The sequence below is a fragment of the Sorex araneus genome, chromosome 4, assembly GCF_027595985.1.
Source record: "Sorex araneus isolate mSorAra2 chromosome 4, mSorAra2.pri, whole genome shotgun sequence".
In the NCBI taxonomy this organism is placed as follows: domain Eukaryota; kingdom Metazoa; phylum Chordata; class Mammalia; order Eulipotyphla; family Soricidae; genus Sorex; species Sorex araneus.
Window position 1 is genome coordinate 68539573 of NC_073305.1, and position 13704 is coordinate 68553276.

The 13704-nt window shown below is 34.6% G+C and overlaps 1 pseudogene; it reads left to right on the forward strand.

The window, feature by feature from the left end:
• The first annotated feature begins 9958 nt into the window (after window positions 1-9958).
• On the forward strand, window positions 9959-10077 carry LOC129404458 (U2 spliceosomal RNA; annotated as a pseudogene).
• Window positions 10078-13704: the final 3627 nt, after the last annotated feature.

Here is a 13704-nt window from a genome sequence, read left to right on the forward strand (position 1 = left end):
TGAAATCTTCCCTAGGAAATATTGTTATCAGTAAATTTGCTCCACTTGCTAAGTAGTGTTACTTAATTGGAGTAGGTTTATTCAGTTAAACATTGAGTGGTTGGCTTTGCATACCACTTCCTTTATTTGTTCCTCAATTTAAGAATTAATTGTGCTGACTAAAGGTAGGTCATACAGAACAAAATATTTCATTTTCATTGTAGCAGCATGAAATAAAATATAGTTACCTACATGCTTTCTCAAAATTATTTCACTCCTTGAATTAACATTTGACTACTATTTATTATTGAAATCATTCTTCACTGTAAAGGCAGATTTTTACTAGGGCGTGGGTTTACCTTTTATGAAGATTGCATTAATCCATCATGAAAATTTTAAAACTCAATAAATTCATTTTACCATAAAAGATATATAAAGCCATAAGCATTTTCCAGATGTGGATGTGAATATAAGTAAAGAAAACTCGTCTGTTCTGAGAGAGGAAAAACTGTTGACATTTCTTTGAAGTGTAATCTCTTTTGTTTATTTGGTTTTTAATAGCTTCCAGCAGTTAGCCACATATTTTCTAAGTGATGTTACTCACATACTTTTTTTTTAAAAGTTGTGAGTGGCATTAACTTACTGCCATAAATTTTGAGACTTAACATGTAAAGGGAGGCGACTTTCATTGAAAGTACCCATTTCAATGGCAATTTGAGTAATTGCCAAAAAAATGCGAGGCACAATTTACCTTAGTAATTGTACAAAAGTGGCAACTGTGGGCAGCAAGAGGCAGGAGTCAGCTGGCTTGCTTTCATTCTAATATTTACAAGTGGAAAATTTTCATGTCTCATATTTAAAAAGAAAAACACTTTATTATTTACTTATAACAATCATTAAAGAATTCTGTTTGAACGGGACAAGAACGAGAATTTTCTCACATTGCAACTGGACATGTCGCCCACCTCTGGCAGGAGCCATGTATGTGCGCAGTCATATTCAGATGTACTATAAACTAGAGGAAATTCTTAGAGTGATAAAAAAAAATCATTAAAATTGACTGAGTGGTTGAAAAGTCTATGACACTGAAAAATGAAAACTATTTAGCAAGTAAGTGAAAATTTAAAAAAAATATGTACACGCTTTTGACATTTCATAATGATTTATATAACAGGCTGCCCAAGAATTAATTTGATATTAGATGTAATGCTAGCTGTAACCAAGTGCATAAAGCAGAGAGCATTCAAGATTGAGAATTTTTTATATATATAAATTAAGTTTTATGACCATTTCTCATTCTGTCCAATCAATGTTTTTTAACTATAACTTATAATAATGTGATTCCTAAAGCTTAGTGCGGGCCTTTGTATCTATGAATTTAACTATACACATATGTATTCTGATCCTATCTCCTATCTCCAAAAATTTATATAAACTATTCAAATGTTGCATCCTTTTTGACTGGAATTTATTTTTACATGACCAAAGCAAAAATTAAAGTTCTGAGTTTTTAATAACATGTTACTAAAATGATATCACTTTCATTGGTGAAAATAAATGAAAATGTGTCCTATAATGTTCTAGAAAATCCTAAGCAAGATCAGCCAGTTTTATATTTATAATGCAGTTTTGAACAATGTGCTGAAAACACTTATAATAAAATTATTTTAAGGGATGCTCCTTGACCAGCGACTCAAGCTACATATTAAGATTTGTTCTGTTTTTCATGTGTTTTCCATCAAGGAAGTCTGTGGTTACCTTCCTGATTCTGCTGGACTGGAAAAACATAGCTAATATGGTGTGATCTGGAGAAAGCTTTGATGCAGGAACTCTGCAAATAAACCTCCAGATGCCATATGGTTTACATTCATCTCTCAATTTATTTCCTATAAATGTCTATTGAATATTCCATTGAACCAACACATGTGAAACTAGAGCTGAAAAAGAGAACAGTATATAGAATACTTTGTGGCAGCAAGTGATTATCATATTTCTTTCCAGATATTGCTACCAGCCTTAAATGCATGGTAAATTAGTCAAATGCCAAAGTTTTCAGACTTGAATAAAAATTAAAATATATATACATACATATATGCGTTTCAAGAATTATCAAGACAAATACTCTATTTTAATGTTTTGAGTGAAGTTTGCATGCTCTAGTGTGGGAGTTATTTGTGTCAGTTCTGAATCTTGTGTAAATTGCTACCACTTAATGAATAAAGTCCTTTATGCTTCCGATGCAGAAATAAATGGTACTAAGATTCTGTAAGGAAATAATAATAAATGTTAAAAAAGATTCACATAGAGCTATTTCAGAATGGATGCATCATATATATGTACATATACATTATATTTATATACATTCTATAACATAGAATGTATATATGATTATTCTTGATTCTGCTATGTCATGCAGACATCAACTTCCTTATTTCTGTACAAAGTGGATGGGCCAGGGTAATTCTTCTAAAAATTGCTTCTTGCGAATGTCTCATTTTGCCAAAACAAGTTTATTCTCTTCCCTCCCCCAACTCTGCCTATATGTTCTAGTTAGAATCTATTTCCCCTACAGAAAGAGAAGGGACTGCCAAGTAAAGGGGGCTAGGAGGGCTTGTTTGGGATGGGAGATGCGTGGTGAGAGTAGACTATAGACTGAACATGATGGCCACTTAATACCTCTACTGCAAACCACAACACCCAAAAGGAGAGAAAGAGCAAATGGGAATGCCCTGCCACAGAGACTGGGTGGGTGGGGGGAGGATGGGGTGGGGTGATGGGAAGGCTACTGGGACCATTGGTGGTAGAAAATGGGCACTGGTGGAGGGATGGGCACTCGACCACTGTATGACTGAAATGTAAGCACGAAAGTTTGTAAGTCTGTAACTGTACCTTATGGTGATTCACTAATAAAAATTTTTTTAAAAAATCTATTTCCCCCAATCTATAGCCTAATGAAAATAGAAAGAAAGTGCTCAGTGACCACATACATGATGACTATTTCACACTTCTGTTATTTTTAGAGTCTGTTATTATTTGGTCTTTAAATATGGGTACCAGACAGTAAATAAATGCAAGAACTAAATATGGGCAGGGAAAGGGAAAAAGGTATTAACACAAAGTATCCTGTCGATTTTCAGCATTCTTCTGAGACATGTCTAATTGTTTAATAAATGTTTGGTAACCCCCAAAAAAAGCAAATTAGAAAAGCACAATAATAACTAAGGTCTGGTTTCACTGCCATGGACGGTGCCAGTAAATAGAGAGGTAAGGTCCAGAGAGAGCTTTCATGGCAACAAGATTGGAGGATGGCAGACTCAAAATAACCCCAAATTAGCAATCTTTTATCTTCAAGGTAACATATAAAAATAATGAAGAAATGCATTTTCAGAAAGACCTGGTTATTGGTTGGTGAGTGTTAGAGAAGTTAATAAACTTCCTCAGAAGCTGATTCTTGAGGCATACTCCATTGTCTCTACAATCTAAATCTAAACAAAGGTGTCTGAGTAGCTTTCAACTTGTCTTTATCTTACTTTTTTATTTGGGTGGGGAGATAGCACTGTCCCCCAGTTGTTGTTCATCAATTTGCTCAAGCAGGCACCAGTAACGTCGCCATTGTGAGACTTGTTATTACTGTTTTTTGGCATATCGAATACGCCTCTGCTGTGCAGGCCGGATACTTCCAGTAGTTGCCGGGCTCTCGGAGAGGGGTGGAGGAATTGAACCTGGGCCTGCCACATGCCCTATCCTCTGTGCCCTATCCTCTGTGTTATTGCTACAGGCCAGGGTGTGGAAGTACAGAAAACAATACAAAGGCAGACTCTGCTGGAAGTTATTAAGGGTTTTTTGTGGTGGTAGTTTATGTTTGGTTTTGTTCTTGAGTTTTTTTAGTTTTGTTTGTTTGAGGGCCATACCCAACTGTGCTCAGGGCTTATTTCTAGCGGTGCTTGAGGGATCCTATGAGGTGCCAAGAAGCCAACCTTGGTCTGCCCTGTGCAAGGCAAACACCTAACCTTTCCTATCTGCGGTAACCCCAGTTTTGATTGTCTTTAATTTTGGATTCAGCCCTAATTTCCTTTGAGGCTATTTTCAGAAGTGTTCAGTCAAGTCAAAAGTATTCCCAAGTCAAATCTATAAGAATGGGAAAGAGAACATTTCCTCATCCTCTATCAAGGCCACAGCCTATTTCCTGGAATTATCAAACTATGGTATGTTTTGCACCACCCACTGCATATATGATAAGGTATTTACTTAACAAGGAAAAGTGACATCAACTGGAAATCATTGCTTTTAGCCAATGTTTTTGTACATTAAAGACAAAATTTATATTACCAGTGTATACTTCCAATTACATCCAATAAGTGAACTAGTGTTAAGAGTAAAAATCAAGGAAGAAATTGATTAAAATTATTGAACTTTTTGTTTTGTGCTTCATTGTTTTATAATATCAAAACTGGAGTTGAGAAACCTTGTACTTAAAATGAACTTTGAGGGGCCAGAAGCCTTGCATGCACCCATACATCCCCTGAACTTTCCCAGGAGTGATCCCTGAGCACAGAGCCAGGAATAAGCCCTGAACATTTCTGGATGTGGCCTCCAAACAAAGCAAAGATGTATTTTGAGATTAAAAACAAGCATCTCATTCAGTCATATATATTTTAAATAAGAAAATAGCTGGGGGAAACTCCTGTGTAGCCAGAAAAGATGCTCAGGATATTTGCATATGTTTTTCCATTTATTCTTATTAATACAAAATAGACATGATGGAATTTCCTACAAACATAACTTTAAATGGCTTTGAATGATTAAACAGGTAAGACTCATGGTGAGGAGAGATATTTTTATTTCTACATAAAAATAGTTTATTTATAAGTTATGTATATATTTTATTAATAAACAAATTAAATTCTTTAATAACCAAAGCATTTCATTTGTTACCAGAAAAAATTTATCTTATGCTCATTTCACATGTGTATAACAATCAAGGTGTTTACTATTTTCTGATTTTGCAAACAAAATTTTTGTTTTCAAAATACTCTTAGGTCAAAGATTTGTGGTATAAAATTCCATTCCAGTATTTTTGTTTAGTATTTCATTTGCTTATTGAATAAAAATGTTTCCAAAACAAAATTCACTTCTCTTAGATGAATGTGTTTATCTTAAGGCTTTAACTTGGGGAAGATAAGGAATTTGAGAAATGAAATTTCCCAAAAGAAACTGTCTCTTATCTCACTTTTGAATCAAGATTTCAAAGACAAATTATGAATGTGTCCTTTAAAATAAATTTGATGCATTTAATTCCACCCAAAAAGCATAGACACAGGTAGTAAATGGCATGATTAAAACTGCGGCTTGCAATTATTGTTTCTCTGATTACATGTAATCCTACATTAAGCAAGCATGTTAAATGAATAAAACTAAGAATTTCTAGATATCCTTTATTCTGATTCCATTGTGATTATAACTTACTAATTAAGGAAAAATATTTTAAACATTTGATTCTTTTGTTCCCTATGCTTCTGAGGCCACCTGGTTCTATTATATAATATTAATTCAAAACAAATAAACAGACATTTTCTCACTTATCTGGTGCCTGAGAAAATCCAGCCAAACAGAGAATTGCAATTCTTGTTCTGTCCCAAGTCTGGGCATTCCATTAATAATAATCAACTAAACTAATGTCCCTGGGCCCTTATTCTTCCCAACTGGTGCCCATCTGCTCCAGCCATGACTTGTGTATGTCCTGTGGATGGATGTTTTCCATCTGAACCCACACCAAATTTGTATACAATTCACTGAGCTAAGAATACTACTAAAAACTTAGTTTCAGAGTTCTGGAAATAAAAGCTACCCCCAGATTGTAACTTTCAGGGTTGAATTTTAAATAAATAAATTTCTAGTTAGTTTGTTCTAGAATGGATACATCTACCTAAGAAGAGTAGAAAAACTCACAAACTGATCATCAATCAAAATGATGTATATTTGATTTTCAGGAGCAGGGGACATATTATTGAAGTTGGCTCTGGATATTAAGGATAAGACATTAGAAATCATGCAATAACTTAAATTCTCAAGTAACTTGTTTTCTAATGATATAGATGACATACATATGCCCAGATGCTTCAAGAGGAAATCTATGATCAAAGAGTGCATTTGATTTGAAAAGGCAAGAACTGGATCTCTAAGTAGTAGTTACCTTTTGGAATGTGTGTGTGTGTGTGTGTGTGTGTGTGTGTGTGTGCGTGTGTAGGATGGGGGTAGGGTTAGGGACGGTTTAGGTATGGAGGATGGAGAAAATTATGTGCAAAGTTTAAAAATAAGATAATCTGTCCTATTCTCCATAAATGGAGAACATCTTTAACATATCTTAGATATGTCCTCTTTACTTAAATGACTTCATAACCCATTGTAGTAAAAGAAACAGTACCTTCTGTTTAAAAGATTTTGCTTTAGAAGTCACTCATTTTCATCATTTCTGGAGACATTACTCCCATTTTTATAACATAGCAAATTAAGCCTAAAGCACAAATGATTAAAGATGTGAAACTATATAAATCTGTGCCACACCAGGATCTCAAATGAGACGTAATATATGAGTTGCTGTATTTTATTTTTATATTTTTTTCTAATTATGACCAACATGAACTGGAGCGATAGCACAATGGGTAGGGCATTTGCCTTGCACACTGCTGACCCGGGTTTGATTCCTCGGTCCATTTTAAAAAGCCCGGAAAGCTACCGAGAGTATCCCGCCCACACGGCAGAGCCTGGCAAGCTACCCGTGACATATTCAATATGCCAAAAACAGTAACAAGTCTCACAGTGGAGATGTTACTGGTGCCTGCTTGAGCAAATCAATGAACAATTGGACAACAGTGCTACAGTGCTATGATCAACATATAAACATATATTTTTAATTTAACTGATGGAACAGAGAAATCTTCCAAATATGTGGTAGTACTTAGATTAATGAAAAGATTTTTGGAAATAAAATTTATAGCCTAAATAACATAATAAAAACAGTTCCTCAAATAACATTTCTTTCAAAATAAACTAGTTTTTTTCCTTATCAACATTGCTCTAATGAAATAACACTAAATGTATAATATTCAATGACATGCTTTACTTCCTTCTCAATCTCTTTATTTTAATATCAAGATAAAGGGTTAAAATTAGAACTATTTTATCCCAAAAATCAGTCAACCTTTATGCTTAAGTGATAGATACAGGAGGGTGTTTTCTTAGTTAGGATTCTTAAATTGCAATCAACAGAAACATACTAAGCCAAAAAGGAATGGACAAAAGGTTTTGATGTGTCCCACGGAGAAGAAAAGAAAGAAAATGCAGAATCCGGATACAGAAACTGGTGCAACTGTAGGAATGTAGAAAAATTCAGTCATTAATCCACTGTAGAAATAACGAGTTCTGGGGCCAGAGCAACAGGACAGTGGGTATGGATGCTACCAACAGGGGTTGAATCCACAGTGCCTATATGGTCCCTGGAGGCCACCAGGAGTGATCCTTGAACACAGACTGGAATAAGCCCTGACTGCAGCAAGGAGGTGTGTTGGGGAGGGGCCCGAGAGGCAGGGGGCAAAAACAAACAAACAAACAAGAATTAATTAGTTCTGATTCTCTACTGTTGTGTATTATGATTTCCACTGTAATCATCTATCCTGTGGATCAAGTTGAAGTGAGCTTATCATGCTACTCAAACAAAAACAGGTAAATCTCCTTTTAGATCACACACAATAATTAAATGGCAAGAACTCACAAAAAGGGGTGCTTTTCCAGTGCTTTTGGCTACATCTTTTAGCTTTTGTTCTTTTGGCACACCCATAACCATCTTTGGCCATCTAGTTTCTTGTCTATGTAATTAATTTAGTAAACTAAATGAAACTTCAAAATTTTAAGTATGCATTTCAGAGTCTATTGCCTTGTGTCTTAACTGAGTTTTACTTAAGGAAGAGAGTATTAAACAAATGTCTAATGCTTGCCCATCTCTCTATATAGGATTTGATGCATAACAGGCATTTATACCTGTACTGAAACAAGTGCTGATACATATGTTTCCCATTGATGCCTTAGGATTCAAAACATACCACAGTTTGTAAAATTACAGAAATTTTCTAATCAGATTCCCTCTTGGTAGCAATTATTATTGTCAAACATACAAAAATAATACAACACTACACATTAAGAATGTTTAAACTTACCAAGCCATCATATTAGTTAGAGTTCCTATCTCCTTCATAATACTCTCCAGTATTAAAACACTGCTTTAAAATACCTTATTTCAGAATACTGAAATCAAGTGTGTATGTTGTCAGCATCTTCTGTCAGATCAGGATTAGCATAGTGGGGAAAAATGACCTTCAAATATTATACTGCCTTGGAATATGCATCTTGTTTTTTTCTCCCCTTTAACACTCAGTGAGATCTGTAGAATAAATGTAGTCTTCATGTTGAAAAACTTATATGTAATTTTTGTTTGGTTTAATTTATCTACTTTTTAAACCACTTTCTAGTTGTGAATATTATCTTCTTTTTTAACATTTTTAATTATTATTTATTTTATTGAATCACCATGTGGAAAGTTACAAAGTTCTCAGGCTTATGTCTCAGTTATACAATGCTCAAACACCTGTCCCTTCACCAGTGCCCATATTCCACCACCAAAAACCCCAGTATACCTCCCATCCCCCACCCCCCACCCCCGCCTGCATAACTGATAAATTTCACTTCATTTTCTCTTTATCTTGATTATATTCCATATTTCAACACAAAACTCCCTATTGTTGTTGGAGATCCCCCCCAAAAAAAACAGCCCTACTGACAAGGAAGTATTTGATAATTAGTTTTCCATTGCTGAAAATGAAGAGATATGAAGTCACGCTGCTGCGGTAGCAGCTGTGCAGTTTAGGATTTCTGTATTTTAGTATTTTAGTAATTAAGTCCAGGGAGATTTATGTTAGAAATTGCATAATTTCCCTTCCTGGGACAGTATGGGGCAATGGCTTAGTTCATGGTCTAGAGACATGGCTGCGAGCAGTTGCTGGTACCAAAAGTAGTCTAGCTGGCCTCTGGATCACTGTCAATCAGCAGCAAAGCGGCCACACCAAAGTGTGGCAACCCAGGTTGAGTCTCGGTGGAGTACGATCGGCCCTGGCCCGAGACTGCCCAAGTGTCCCGCTGTTCCAAGTACATACAAGTACATAACTCTCTCTTTTTTTTTATTTCCTCCTTCCCGTTCCACCAAGTTTATACCTGCTTATAGTCCTCATAATATGGCGGACACCACACCGCTTCTCCCCGAAAAGGGAAAAAAAAACGAGAAAGAGGGATATTTCCCCTCCTCGGCCAGCGTGGGGCAATGGCTTAGTTCACAGTCTAGAGACATGGCTCATGAATATTATTTTCTAATGTCATCTCAAATAATATCTAGGAGACTACATGACTATAATTTACTAGGAAAGTGAATGAAAAATGCTTTCATTTGCATGATTAACATTTAATTAACATTGTTAATTAACAGTGATTTTTTAAACTTTTTCAGTTGAAATATTACACTTAACATTGACCTTAAATTTTAACATAAAAGCTAAGTGTAAGAAAGCCCAGGGAAGTTGATGATTGATAACATGTATTATGATCTAACTCCACGTGATCTGGGTGGAAGTTATGAAGTAATGTGCATTGTACCATATAAAACCCTAATGATGGTTAATGTTGGCTAATTAAGATGAACACTGAATAGAGTCAGCCTGGCTCATAGGGATATTAACATCCTATTAGAGTCTAACAAAATATTATTTCAGTCAAAGCCATATATAGTGAATCATTTTCAATTCTCACTAAGAAACATATTTTTAATCAAATTAGACATTTAAACCATATCTAATCATTGATGCCAACTGAGATCATATCAAACACCTTTTTGAATTTAGTGTTGTACCATGTGGTTTTCTGTTTCATTTGTTCTATCGCTTCTCAGCCTTTTGGCTAAGATCAAGTGTAGTATCTGTTTATTTGTTCTAATAAATCTCATACAAAAAGTTATGTCCTACTTCGATATTATTACCTAAGAAACCAAGAATGTTTGTCACTCCCAGTTTTTATAATATCATATATGTTTTTCATTATGCATTCTGAATTACTAGAAATATATTTTCTTTTCCGTAGTTTTTAATCTTTGGGATGGATTTACCTGGTGATATGAGCAAATAATTTTGCCTCTCTGGACTGAAGTATTTTGTAATTCAGATGAATAGATTCAACCATAAGATCATGATGCCTATAGAAAGTAAAGTATTTCACTTCCTTAAAATTAAGTCACTGATTCAAAAATTTTATGTCTAAAGGCATGGCAGTAGGAATAGAAATGTAGCCATGAAGTTAGGTGCTATCTGATGAAGGGAAAGATGAAAGCCAGAGATGAGTTATGTGATAGGATTATCAACTAAAATGGTGCCTTCAGAAGGTAAGACTGTGTTTATAATGAAGTAGCTATCAAATAAAGCCAAAGCCTATTTGTTCAAAAAGGTTAGCTTGTTTGTAGGGAAAATAGGCGTGTAAGATACAATATCTGTATACTACTCTATGGCCCACTGAAATGTTTCTGTGCTTGCTGAAGAGAGGCATTGGAAATTGATTGCCATAGCCGAGAACTGGCATATCTGAGAAGCAGGACCAACTAATAGACATATAAGATGTAATAAGTACTCCAAAAGTTTAAAATTTTAATAACAATTGGTTTTGTTCTCAAGCAATATCTCCCATTTAGTCAGGTCAGTTGCACAATATTCTAAAACACTGTAGATGAATAGATTTAATGTATAAACACTATATTGATATTAAAATAAAACAAAGGTCTATAGTAGGATCCAAAAATAGAATGTATGTGGAATGTGATAGTAAGAAATTCTAGCTTACTAAAGCCATCTTTTTTTCTTTATGAATATTATTTAGGCACTGTGATTTTATTATATGTATGTGGCTCATTATATAATGTATGAAGTCATTATTTCATACATAGCTATCCAGTTCCATTCCTAGCACCAATGTCAGCATCCTTCCACCTCTCTCTCAAAGCCCTCTCCCACTTATAAACTATCCTTATTTAATCATTTTTATAGTTTGGGTCACATACTTACAATAGCATTGATGTTTATGCTTTTGATGTATACAGTCACCTCACCATCACAAAAGTGCCCAGACTCTCCACCAAAGTCCACATCATTATTTCTCCCCTATATACTCCCTCCTTTATTGATTGACATTTCAGTTCTATAATCCAGGGCAAATGTTTGCCATCATTTAATACTTTACACTCTCTTTTTTGGTTTTCTATATACCACAAATGAATAAAATATAGACTGTCTCTTACTTCCTTAACATGATACCTTCCATGAACTGCATGACTTTTTCTTTTTTCATTGTTGCATAGTATTCCATTAGATATATTTATTTATATATATTTATATATTATATATATATCTTATGACTTCTTTATCCATTCATCTCTGTTGGGCATTTTGGTTGTTTCTATATCCTGGCTATTGTACTAAGTACTGTAATGAGCATAGGTGTGCATATATATATATATATATATATATATATATATATACCCGCTATGTTATCACTCCAGCCCATATATATATATGTGTGTGTGTGTGTGTATGTATGTATGTATGTATATATACATATATATGTATATATATTAGAATTAATGTTTATATGTACAGAAAGAGCTGCAAAGAAGAGGAATCACTGGGTCATATGGAACTTCCATTATTAATTTTTTGAGACATCTCCATATTGTTAGCCACAGAAGCTAAACAAGACAGTCCTCACACCTACAGTGAATATAAGCTCCTTGTTTACCACATTCGACCAATACAGATTGTTTCCACTCTTTTTAATATATGCCTCTATCCCTGCATAGCTGATACCTTTTTTAACTTCAACATGAGACCCTGCCATTGAAAGCACTTCCTTCTGTGGACTGGGAGCTTTCAGGGCAGAGAATGAGGAATGCTGGTTTTCTAATCTTTTTCACTGTCCTGATCATCCTCCTGCACCATGTGTGGCACAACAAAAATACGGTAACACACACAAAAATCTGTGGTCACTGTTCTATACCCCCTGCACCCAGTACTTAGAGGAGGGCTTTTTCCAGTAGGAATTCAATTATATGTTGAATGAATAAGTAAATACACACTATTTCATGTGAAGTAATTGGTGGTTTAGCTTATTTATAAATATGGTATACATATACAAGCAATTTCTGGTGAATTGAAATAAAATATTTGTAATGGCGCCATTAGTATAATAGATGAATATAGTTTTATGGAGACCTCCTCCACAATAAATTTTCTAATACCTCTTAGAAAAAGATGCTCTATAAGATACCATATCCTTTTCAAATTTTATTACTATTTCCTGAGAAGTTATAGAGGAAGAAAGGCATTCAAGTGAAATATTCATTACATTATCTTAAAATTTCAGGAAGAAATGTAAAAATATAAGAATCACCTGCTTTTATAGGAGGAGGGAAACTGTATTGTTTCACCAGTTATGATTCTTGAGTGGGTACAGGGGAGAGGCTAGGGATAGGGTATAGAAGGGTGGGAAGTTATTTATTTATTTTAAGATATTGTCATCTATTTGAAATATTTTTTCAAATAATGGCATCTGTTATTTTGTAATCCGTGTGAATGAAGTATTTTAAAGCTGAATTTTAAAACAACAACAAACCAGATCTTCCAAGCAAATAAGCAATAAAATAAAATTCACAGTATAATTCAATATTTAAATGCATAGACATACGTTGCATATATTACGTGTATGCAAAATAGAAAATTTGTAGAAATTTGTAATCTAGAATATTAACAGTTGTCACAAAGTCACCTCAAAGTATGTCATTCCAGGTGTCTTCTTTTTATTTCCTTTCTTTTTTTTTTTTTTTTTTTGCTTTCCTCTCTTTATTAGACAATGGACAGTGAATTGTTACCTTCCTGGTAGGAAGAGTTTCCAGTTGTATTTTGACATAGGTGTTGTTCTAATTTTCACCATTTTGCTGCCTCTTTTGTAAGAGTAGTCTCTGTCCTGCATCTCCTTACAAAATATGCCATCTACCAGCTTACCTGCGGGCGGCACCCAGCTCTACATGTTTGTTTTTCTCTTCTCTGTACATTCTGGCCTTCCCACTGCTCACATCCTGGGGTGGCTCACGTTGTAGTGACTGACAGTGAATCAAAATTAAAAACACCAGTTGGCATTAAAGGTCACTGCTTTATTAGAATTATTCATTCAAATACAATTAACTCTCCCATGCTCTGGGGGAAAAAGAAGAGTTTACGCCAGGGAGAAGGAAGGATCTAAAGGGGTTCTCAATATACAGATTTCTCCCATTTACATTTTTTTCACCTACAACTTTATTGTTAAGACAGGCAGATTGAAACAAAGGAAGGGCAGAGAGAGGAGATGTTTCATTTGATAGAAATTTAGGGTAAACTTCCTTATTTTGAGTACAGAATATGGTTTAGGGCTAGTGGATTCCTTAGAAAACTGCTCAGTAGTGGCCTACATGACACACAGAGTAATATTTTGTCCCTTTTTTTTTCCATCTAAGCAGAATGAAGGAAAACTAAGGGACAAAAACTAGTCACTATTAGATCCACTTTTAGTACCTGTTTAAGAGGGTTCTAACCTTTTCAATTATGGCTA